The following is a 9,258-nucleotide window of genomic DNA, read 5'->3' as shown; positions in this document are numbered from 1 at the left end:
CACTTTACAATAACACATACATACACACTCAATGTATAGAAAAAAAGTCGACGACTCTTCATTAGCAAATACGAAAACACTTTGAGCATAAATATCTATGGAGTGAGCAGTCGGACGCTCAGAACGAGAAATCTGTCAGCATCATCTCCTGTTGCTGAAGTCACGTGGTATTCGGACGGCGCATGTTAGTCTGTATAGCGCTTAGCGTATATTGAGTGTTATTACTTTGCTAGAACACACAGATCATCTTTGGAAGTATCCTGAAGCTTTGTATATGCGTTTTATAAATATCTTGAAAGTTTTATACATGAACTGAATTAGATTTAAAGGTATGAAGACCAAGGGTATTGTGCTTTTTTGCACAGTATCATAGCTCAGTTCCTCTTTAATTACGTTTTGTTGGGTGTGGGAAAAGAAGTGACACCCAACAATACCTTTTAAGGTTTTCTAGTGCACTTATTCATGTTGTCGAATCTCTGTTCTAATTAATTACGTCACAATGACACTGTACTGGATGCCGATACATCACATGAAAGGGGGTGGGGGAAATGCATTTACAGCAATGAAATTGTTACTGTAAATAAGCAATTTACACCACCTGCTTTATGCAGTTGACAGCCAAGATATAAATTTTATCTGCAGATGAATATAGGATGAATACGTAAATACTGACTGGCAGCTTAAACGCACTTGCAAATATATCTAGCATTTCTCTTGTAAACATATGGGTGAAAAAAAAGCAGGAATTTTCTCTACATTACAAAACATTGTAATACCGCGCCTCGATATTTTTAAACATATAAAGCGCCTCACATCAATATTGTATGCACTATTAGAGATTTGTTGTACGTACCTATGAAAAGTAACTGGTCCTCCTTTCACGTACTTTTCTTTACATCCGTAACAACAACTGCATCATGGCTATTACTACTATTAAAACGTGTAGAAACGTATTTAAAACCAGGTAAATATGTGTAATATTAAAGCTTCGCTGTTACCACAAATTGCAGATAAGCAGCGACGGCCTGTTACCACGTGACTAGCCCGGTTTGTTGTTGAGAACATGTGCAATGGGCTATGCTCTCCATATATATTTATACTCTATGCGAATACGCAGCAAACAAATCGTGAGGAGTTTAATACAGAAAAATACAATTACTGTTCTTTTAATACCATCTATGACTAACAGAGGATACCGAATGTATACAAAGAAGGGCAGTACCCATGGTCATGGATTTGCTTGACCTACAGGAGAGCTTCATAAGGATGCTGAAATAACTGAACTGAAGAATGTTTGAGATGGACTCTATCTATTTAACGAAAGCCTAGTTATAAAGTTTCAAGAAACAATATTAAGTGTGGGATCGAGGAATATACTACTGCCTCCTTCTGTCGCTTCCGTAGGGTCCACAAAGACGAAAGTAATTACTACCCTTACAGAACAATTTAAGCAGTGATTCTTACAGTGCTCCAAACGCGATTGGAACAAGAAGAAGCTAGAATTCATGGTTCAATAGGAATCACCCTCTGCCATGCTCTTCGCACTGGTTTGCAGAGAATAGATGCGGACGTAAATCCTTCTGTACCATAATTGTTCGGCATATTAAACAAATTCTTTATTGGTGAAAGGCGTGGAAGGAAAGTTGAAAGATGTTAGTGGTGTATGTAACGTCCATCTCAAGTGCGCTAGAACTTGTTTTTGTTCATTACGGAAAGTTTTCAGTGAACAATACTTAAGTTGAAGAGATAGTTCTTCAGTACTGTGATATTTACATGCGTTTGTTGATTTTTTTGGCCATTTTGTTATTCGCTAATTGCTAAAATACGACGTCCACTTATCCATGGGATGTAATATTGTGGCTAACCAAGGCTGACGGAACTGTGTTTGCTCATAAATGACAGAATGGCGGCCTGCACGCACAGGACTATCTTTACCGTGCTCATGTTTGGTGTGTTGTATTTCGATGTAGTGATGTGCTTGTGAGTGTCCAGTTCAAATTAGTCCCGTGTTGTAAATATTTGGTTTAATGGTAAGGCGTGCAAATTGGAGTATGTAGTTATGAGAGCTTTTTTGTTTACTGTTGATGCTTCGATGGACGGAAAACTGAGTGAATTCAGATACAGGATACGTCAGTGCTCTGCATAATATAACTGCGCGAATTATTTCCACTCTGTTGAATCTTATTTGCATTCATATAATGAAACTGTATAATTCGCATAATTAAGTGAATTTTCAGAAATTTTAGCGTTTATTTTCGAGTGGTGCGGTGATTGGTGATGTGCGCTAACACAAGTTTTGTGAAACAAAATATAAGCGAATGTTGCAGCATTCGGCAGAGGAAAATTTTTTTTCTTTCTCTTTAATACGCCAACGTACAAGATTGATTCATTAGTAATTTTTATCCCTTCTCATCCTTGGAAGTTGTCATTGCATTTCTTTATTTTGATGCACCCTGTGAAGTAAACAATATCGAAGACGACGTAACGATTACTGTAATGGTCAGTGGCTTGAAGACAACAGTTAAAGAAGACTTTTGGATTTCTAATGCGTGTACTGAGATTCTTACACACTATTTGAGAGGGTAGTGGATTCAGTGTCGTGTATCGCAGCTGCGTTACACTCTGTCGTGAAGGATAGGTGCTCTATCCATAACGATAGCGATTTCTTTTTTTTTCTATTTTTTATGGGGCGAACCATGAAGTAACTCACAATAAATACAGTTTCTGCTTGTGTGTAGCTACAAGAACAGTCAAATTTGTATAAAAAATAAATATAAAGGAACCATCGTGTTGGAATGTACAAGATGTCAACATTCGTCATCTACATTCATCTACGCGCAAACGATTTATCGCTGTGTATTCTTACTTGTTTCCCCACTAGTGGCCCCTTCTCCCTTTGTCAGTGAACTATTAGTTTTCGGTAAATTTGGACTGAATAGCCAATTTAATCCTTACTGGAACACTGTGTATTTCACCGACAAACGTCACTCAGTATGTAATTTGCGAGGTGGTTGAACATCATTGTTGACAGCCGTAGTGTACAGAATTCCCTTGATTTTGCAAATGAATGTAGTTCCTCCTTTTGATGTTTTATGATAATAATTATGTCACACTCGAGAATTCACTTTCCATTCCTGTTTAAAGCGACGATTTTTGTATTCCGCTCGTTTTTGATAAGTTTTCGTTAGTGATATTAATTTTCTGTTCACTTAGTGCATCCGTTTGTGACGATTGTATGTGTAAACTGAAAGAATTAGTAAGGGAGATGGAAGTGTTTTTAGTATTTTCCAAGACTGTAGTTTCAGTTATTACCCTTCATCATACGTGTAACTGGTGTTAATGTTAGACGTATTCAACCTGCAGTTGATAAGGTAGAAATGGGAAGAAAATATTTAAGTCTTCATCTGATGTATGTAAAACCATTTTTGTAGAACCCCTTACTCGAGTTAATGAAGTATGTATGTGACGTACTTGCACTGATAATTGTATTGAGCCATGCTTCTTTTACTCATTTGTGTCGTCTGTTAGCCAAACTTGGTATAAATCAGACAGAAACAGGTTTGTAAAGTCATCCTTCAGGCATAAACTACACATTTTTAAGATAAATTGAACAAGACCACCTGGCATCTGCGCTTATTTCAACTAGTCAACTCCACTGGTGATGGGTAATCTGAAATGTGTTACGTTACAGTTATTCCATTGATTATATGCTGACTTTGTAATCAGAAAGTATTGGGTGTTTTCGTCTATTTTACATATGTATTCCATTATGGTGCATTACTTTGAGCTTTACTATTTGCAGCGGATTGTACCCTGTACACTCAGTGGTTGTTGCTGTGGCCACTGCCACATGATGAATGCCCACAAACGAATACAAAGAGACTCCTTTGTATCTTTTTTCCCCCATTTCTCTGGTGGGTGCCTAAGATCGGGTAAGGGTTTTCATTGTAGTTTTCCTCACTGGCTGTTTTGCAGCTAGTTTCAGACAGTACTTAAAAAGTCCTCATGTCACAGTGCTTACCCAGTGGAGAACACCCTGATATTACTAAAATTTTTATTCCTCTTATTTTATGTACTTTCTTTCATACAGTTCTTTTTACTTGTGTTGTAGTGACAGCAGAGAAAACAGAAAACAACTGTTGAGAGAGTGGGGGTAATAATAATAATAATAATAATAATAAATATAATAGGGACCCAAGACTGCAAGAACTATAGAGAAGCGTAGGTTTTGCCAGCGACTTAGTAATTACTGTATTTACAAAAGAGTCGTGTTCGAAGGCCCAGTACATTACTTATGTATTACATGCTGGAAACGGACAATCTATTTACAGAATTGCTCACTGTATTGTGTATCATTTGCTTTCAGTTCATTTTCACGAAATAATTGTCTGTGATCCTCATTTTCCGGAGTTTTGAAATGTTGGCAGTACAGTGGAATGAATTTTACCCTCTTAACTGTACTAAGTAGCTGCATTTCAGTGCCTAAGTTTGTGTGTTAAAACATGGGTCACATGCATAATGGGATATTTTAAATAATAATAAAAAAATCGTTCTGATTATAATAAAAGACTGTAGGCTTTGCTTTTTACGTTTGCAAGAATTCTTGAGTTATGCAATAATAATCTGGAAACTACATAATTAACAAAGAGATAGTTGGGTGCTTGTTATATATATTTTTTGCATCTTCTGGTAAACATTGCAAGGTCAGTAGCTTATTAACAGTTGTCTTTGCTTTATTGTCTACCTGTCTGCTGATCAGTGGCTTCTCTGTACAGTAGGAAGTGCTTGTCTATCCTCGTATCACCTTTTATCTTCCATCCAGGATTTTCCATTATCAAAAAAAGTCTTCATTGCTCGAAAATATGCAGCAAGAATAATATGTGGCACATTCTGATTATTGCTTCACAGTATGTTTATTCCCTCATGAAGTTTGTTGTAAATAATCCATTGCAGCTCAAAAGGAACAGTGATGTACATAATTACGATACCAGCAGGAAAATGACATTCATTGTCTCAAATTAAGGCATAGATTGCTGTAACTGAAATTTTTTATCACTTATCCAGTGATATAAAATGTCTGAGAGACAATAAAGTAAAATTTGGAAACAAACTGAAAGGTTTCTCCTTGACAACTCCTTCTAATCCTTTGATGATTTTTTTAAAGGTTTGTTTTACACCATTATGATTTATTATGCAAAATGATCCCTGGAACATGAATACTTATCTTACCAGTTTGAAGGAAGTATCAGTGAAATTTGTTTACTTAAGTTTGCATGTCAGGCTATTGTTAGTAACCACGTATTCCACCAGGTTACAATTATTATTGCACTTTCTCTCCTCTAAAAGCAATTTCTCTAACTATATTTAATATTATGCAATTTTAGCAAGATCTGTTAATCCTCACTCTGTCAGGAGTACTCCGTGGTCCTGTTTCCAACTGAGAATACATTGTTTCTCAATTTCTGTCTTGTGTATTATTACAAGTGCTCTCCTTCTTCCCCCCCCCCTTTCCCTCTCTCTCCCGCCCCCCTGCCCACCACACCCTCCCCCCTCCCTCTTTGTCTCCTTTTCAACAAAAATAAAATTAAAATAAACTCTTACAGAATGTGCTTTCTCAGCAGGATGTGGGCCAGTTTCACTGAATTGTACCAATTCTTGTGGGAGTACCTTAGCTTGCAAAGGAGCTCATACTTGGGTACATATCTGGGAACCTTCATTAATGGTTTGCAGTGGGGTATAATGTCCAGTGTTTTTCAGAAATCTAGGAATGTGAAATCTGTCTTTTGACCTTCATCCATAATTCACAGTATATCATGTGAGGAAAAGGCAAGCTGAGTTTCACAAAAATGATGCTTTCTAAAACCGTGCTGTTTCATGGACATAAGCATTTTGATCTCTAGGCAATTTATTATATTCAAACTCAGAATGTGTTCTAGTATTCTGCAAGACTTTTTTCCAGTCGCTAGGGACTTTGTGCTGGGCGAGAGACTCGCTGTATATACAAGCTAAATAAGGGTCCAGTACAGTAGTGTACGCTTTGTAAAACCAAAGTGGGATTCTATCTGGACGTGGCAACTTATTTGTTTTCAGTTGTTTCTGTCTGCCAGGGATGCCTATTATTATGTCGTCCATATGAGAGTCAAATGATAGTATGTTTGTATGACTCTTCTGCGTGAAAGATTTCTTAAACGTGAAATGTAAAACTTCGGTTTTCCGTTTGCTGTGTTGTTCTGCCACAGTAGACAGGTTGATGAGTGACTGGATAGATGCCTAAGACCCACTTAGTGAAGGCCATGTGATGGCCACAGTGGCCAGAGACAGTGGTCAAGTGTGTGTGAGTTGCACTTGTCTGAAATTGTGTGTGATGTCTACTTTAGAAGGAGGCCTTAGGTCCAAAAGCTCGCATGTTTTGCAGTCTTTTTACTGTGCCTGTCTGCAATTCAACATCTTCTCTGTATGGTGAGTAGCAGTCTACGCTTGTTATGATATTGTCAATATCCAGTCTATACTCGGTAGGTTAAAATTGTCTCCAAGCAGTATTGCATGTTCTGGGTATTTACATACTAGTGACTGTAGACTGTCTTTGAATGACTCTAAAGCTCTCACAGTGGAATCAGGTGGCTGGTAAAAACATCCAAAAGTTAACTTGATTTCACCTGGACCTTTTATACACAACCAGTTAACTTCACTGTCATGCTCAAATTTGACTTCAATAGAAACAGGGTTTTTGTCAACTGAAATGAACGTGCCTTCTCCCATGGTGGCTATCTTTTAAGCATATGTTGCATGCCATACTAAATATCTTTTAGCTTTCTAACACATTTTGTGTGCATTTCATAGGTGGAGAACCTTTTGACTTGGCCTAACAAAACAGCTCTTGAGAAAAAAAAAAAGTGTTGATTCAGCTGATGATAGAATACTTATAATAGCCTGTATATGTCAGTGCTACAGCTTCTTTATAATTTATCATTATGATGATAAATTTGGTATTGAAAGACAAGTCAGATAAAGAGATCCTCTATAACCAGAAGTATTCTGACAATATTATGAAAAGGAAAGATGTTACCCTATAGTGGAGATGCTGAGTCGCAGATAGGCACAACAAAAAGACTGTCAAAATATAAGATTTTGTCCATCAAGGCCTTTGTCAAAAATATAATAAAAAAAGAAATTGAAATATTTATGGTGAAATAAAGGACATTATTCAAATAGTTAAAGGAGATGAAAATTTAATTGTGACAGGTGACTGGAATTCAGTAGTAGGAAAAGGAAGTGTCAGAAAAATAGTAGGAGAACATGTACTGGTGGAAAGAAATGAAAGAAGAAGGCGCCTGCTAGAATCTTGAAAGAAGGTTGTATATGTGGAAGAGAGCTGGGGACGCTGTAAGGTTTCAGACCAATTATGTAATTGAAAGAGAAATGTTGGAATCAGATTTTAAATTGTAAGAGATTTGGGCTTTTACAACAATATATTGAGTGTTAACTGCAGACTAAACCTGAGGAAATTGCAAGAAGGCAAAAAATTAAAGAGATGTGACCTGGACAAATTCAGAGTTTCGCATGGAGCACTAGCCAACTTTGGTCTGAAATGGGGAAAAGGAGAACAATTGAAGATAAACAGGTAGCTTTGAAAGATGAAATAGGAAAGGCAGCAGAGGATCAAATAGGTAAGGCGAGACTTAATAGAAATTCCTGGATAACACATTATGTGTGGAATTTAGTTGATATAGGGAGAAAATATAAAAATACACCAAATGGAGCAGCTGAAAGGGAATATAGCTGTCTAAATGATGAAATTGGCAAAAACTTCAAAATAGCTAAGCAGGAATGGCTAGAGGACAGATGCAAGGCTATAGAAGCATGCATAATGAGGGGAAAAAGATAGATTCTGCCTGTAAGAAAATTTATGAAACCTTTGGAGATAAGAGAAACAGGTGTATAAATATCAAGAGCGAAGATAGAAAACCCAGTACTGAGCAAGAAGGGAAAACTGAAAGGTGTGAGGAATATATAGGGATATTTATACAGGGTGTTCAAAAAACAGTGTTGAATACTTTGGGAGGTGGTAGTACTCGCCGAAACAAGAAAAATAAGCCTAATAAACATGATTCCAGAAACACATACATTCTGAGATAAACATGTGTTTATAGGAAGGGTTGCATGATGTATTTTGTGGATATTACCACAGTCATTGCATTGGCACTCCGTCAAATGTGTCAGCAGGGTATTATGATGTCTTACTCACAATACTCTGCCATCCATTAGGTCATCTGCAGTCAGCTGTTTGGTTTGAGTTGTGTTGTAGGCTACATTAGTTTCTGTCGTGTTTATCTGTACGTAACGTGGTGTTTTACCTTCTTCCAAACACAGATTCTCTTATGTGTTTACTGGTATTGCACTGTTTGTTTGTACAAATGGGTTAGTACGTTCACACAAATTCCCTTTGTCTTTAGTAAATGAATTACAGTTTGGATTCTGAAGAGGAAGTAATACAGAAAACCCATAGTAGAATTCACCAAAGTGGTACTTGATGCTTTTAACAAAGATGAATGTGTTGCAAGCATGTTCCTAGATCTTTGTGAGGCTTTTGATACTACTGAGCGAGGTTGAATCATTAGGAATAAGAGACATAGCTAAATGACTGGCTCTGATCATGCCAAGCACATAGGGTACAAGGAGTAGAGATGACACAAAACTCAAATAGGCTAAACTTTTGGTGAAACATTTCCATTAATATAGTTCCTCAGTGTAGCATATTAGGAGCAATACTGCTGCTGATACACATCAGTAACTTTCACAGTAGTGTTAGTACCATGGAAAAGATTCCCTTTGCTGGTGTCTGCAGTATTAGTCACTGAAAAAGAAAATATTACTCCTTTCAGGGAAAGTAAATGAAACCCTCAAGGAATTGTCAATATGAAATAATGTTACACTGAACAGAAAGAAAACAAAAGCTCTAAATTCCTGTTTAAAGAGGGAAAATTGACATTGTTAATTAAAATATGGATGGTACTTCTGTAGACTGCATAACAAGTGCACAATTTCTAGGAGTGAATATTGAGTCTCAGTTGAAGTAGGGGGGAGGGGGGGTAGATACTGGCAAAAAGAATGTCAGCGTGTTATGCTCTTTATCCTTCTATCAGTGTGTAACAATCAGTATCTTTTTAGTTATGTACTGTTCATATGTACGCTCATTTATTAGCTATAGAATTCTTTTCTGGGGAATAAATACACGAAATAGGAACACAGTTGTCAAAC

The 9,258-nt window shown here is 36.9% G+C and overlaps 1 protein-coding gene across 5 annotated transcripts in view; it reads left to right on the top strand.

Annotated features, from left to right (window-relative positions):
• Nucleotides 1-1,902: 1,902 nt before the first annotated feature.
• The window catches only part of LOC126297631 (inositol 1,4,5-trisphosphate receptor), a 353,953-nt gene continuing 346,597 nt past the window's right edge, over nt 1,903-9,258 (top strand). For 2 of the 5 annotated variants that reach the window (XM_049988649.1, XM_049988651.1), the window contains exon 1: nt 1,903-2,030. The gene's annotated coding sequence lies outside the window, so the exon portion shown is untranslated. The remainder of the gene's footprint in view (nt 2,031-9,258) is intronic. The other 3 variants (XM_049988653.1, XM_049988650.1, XM_049988652.1) reach the window with 2 other exon arrangements.

The sequence above is a fragment of the Schistocerca gregaria genome, chromosome X (assembly GCF_023897955.1).
Source record: "Schistocerca gregaria isolate iqSchGreg1 chromosome X, iqSchGreg1.2, whole genome shotgun sequence".
NCBI classification, from domain to species: domain Eukaryota; kingdom Metazoa; phylum Arthropoda; class Insecta; order Orthoptera; family Acrididae; genus Schistocerca; species Schistocerca gregaria.
The sequence above is the reverse complement of the archived record's forward strand: the minus strand, read 5'-3'. Positions and strand labels throughout refer to the sequence as shown.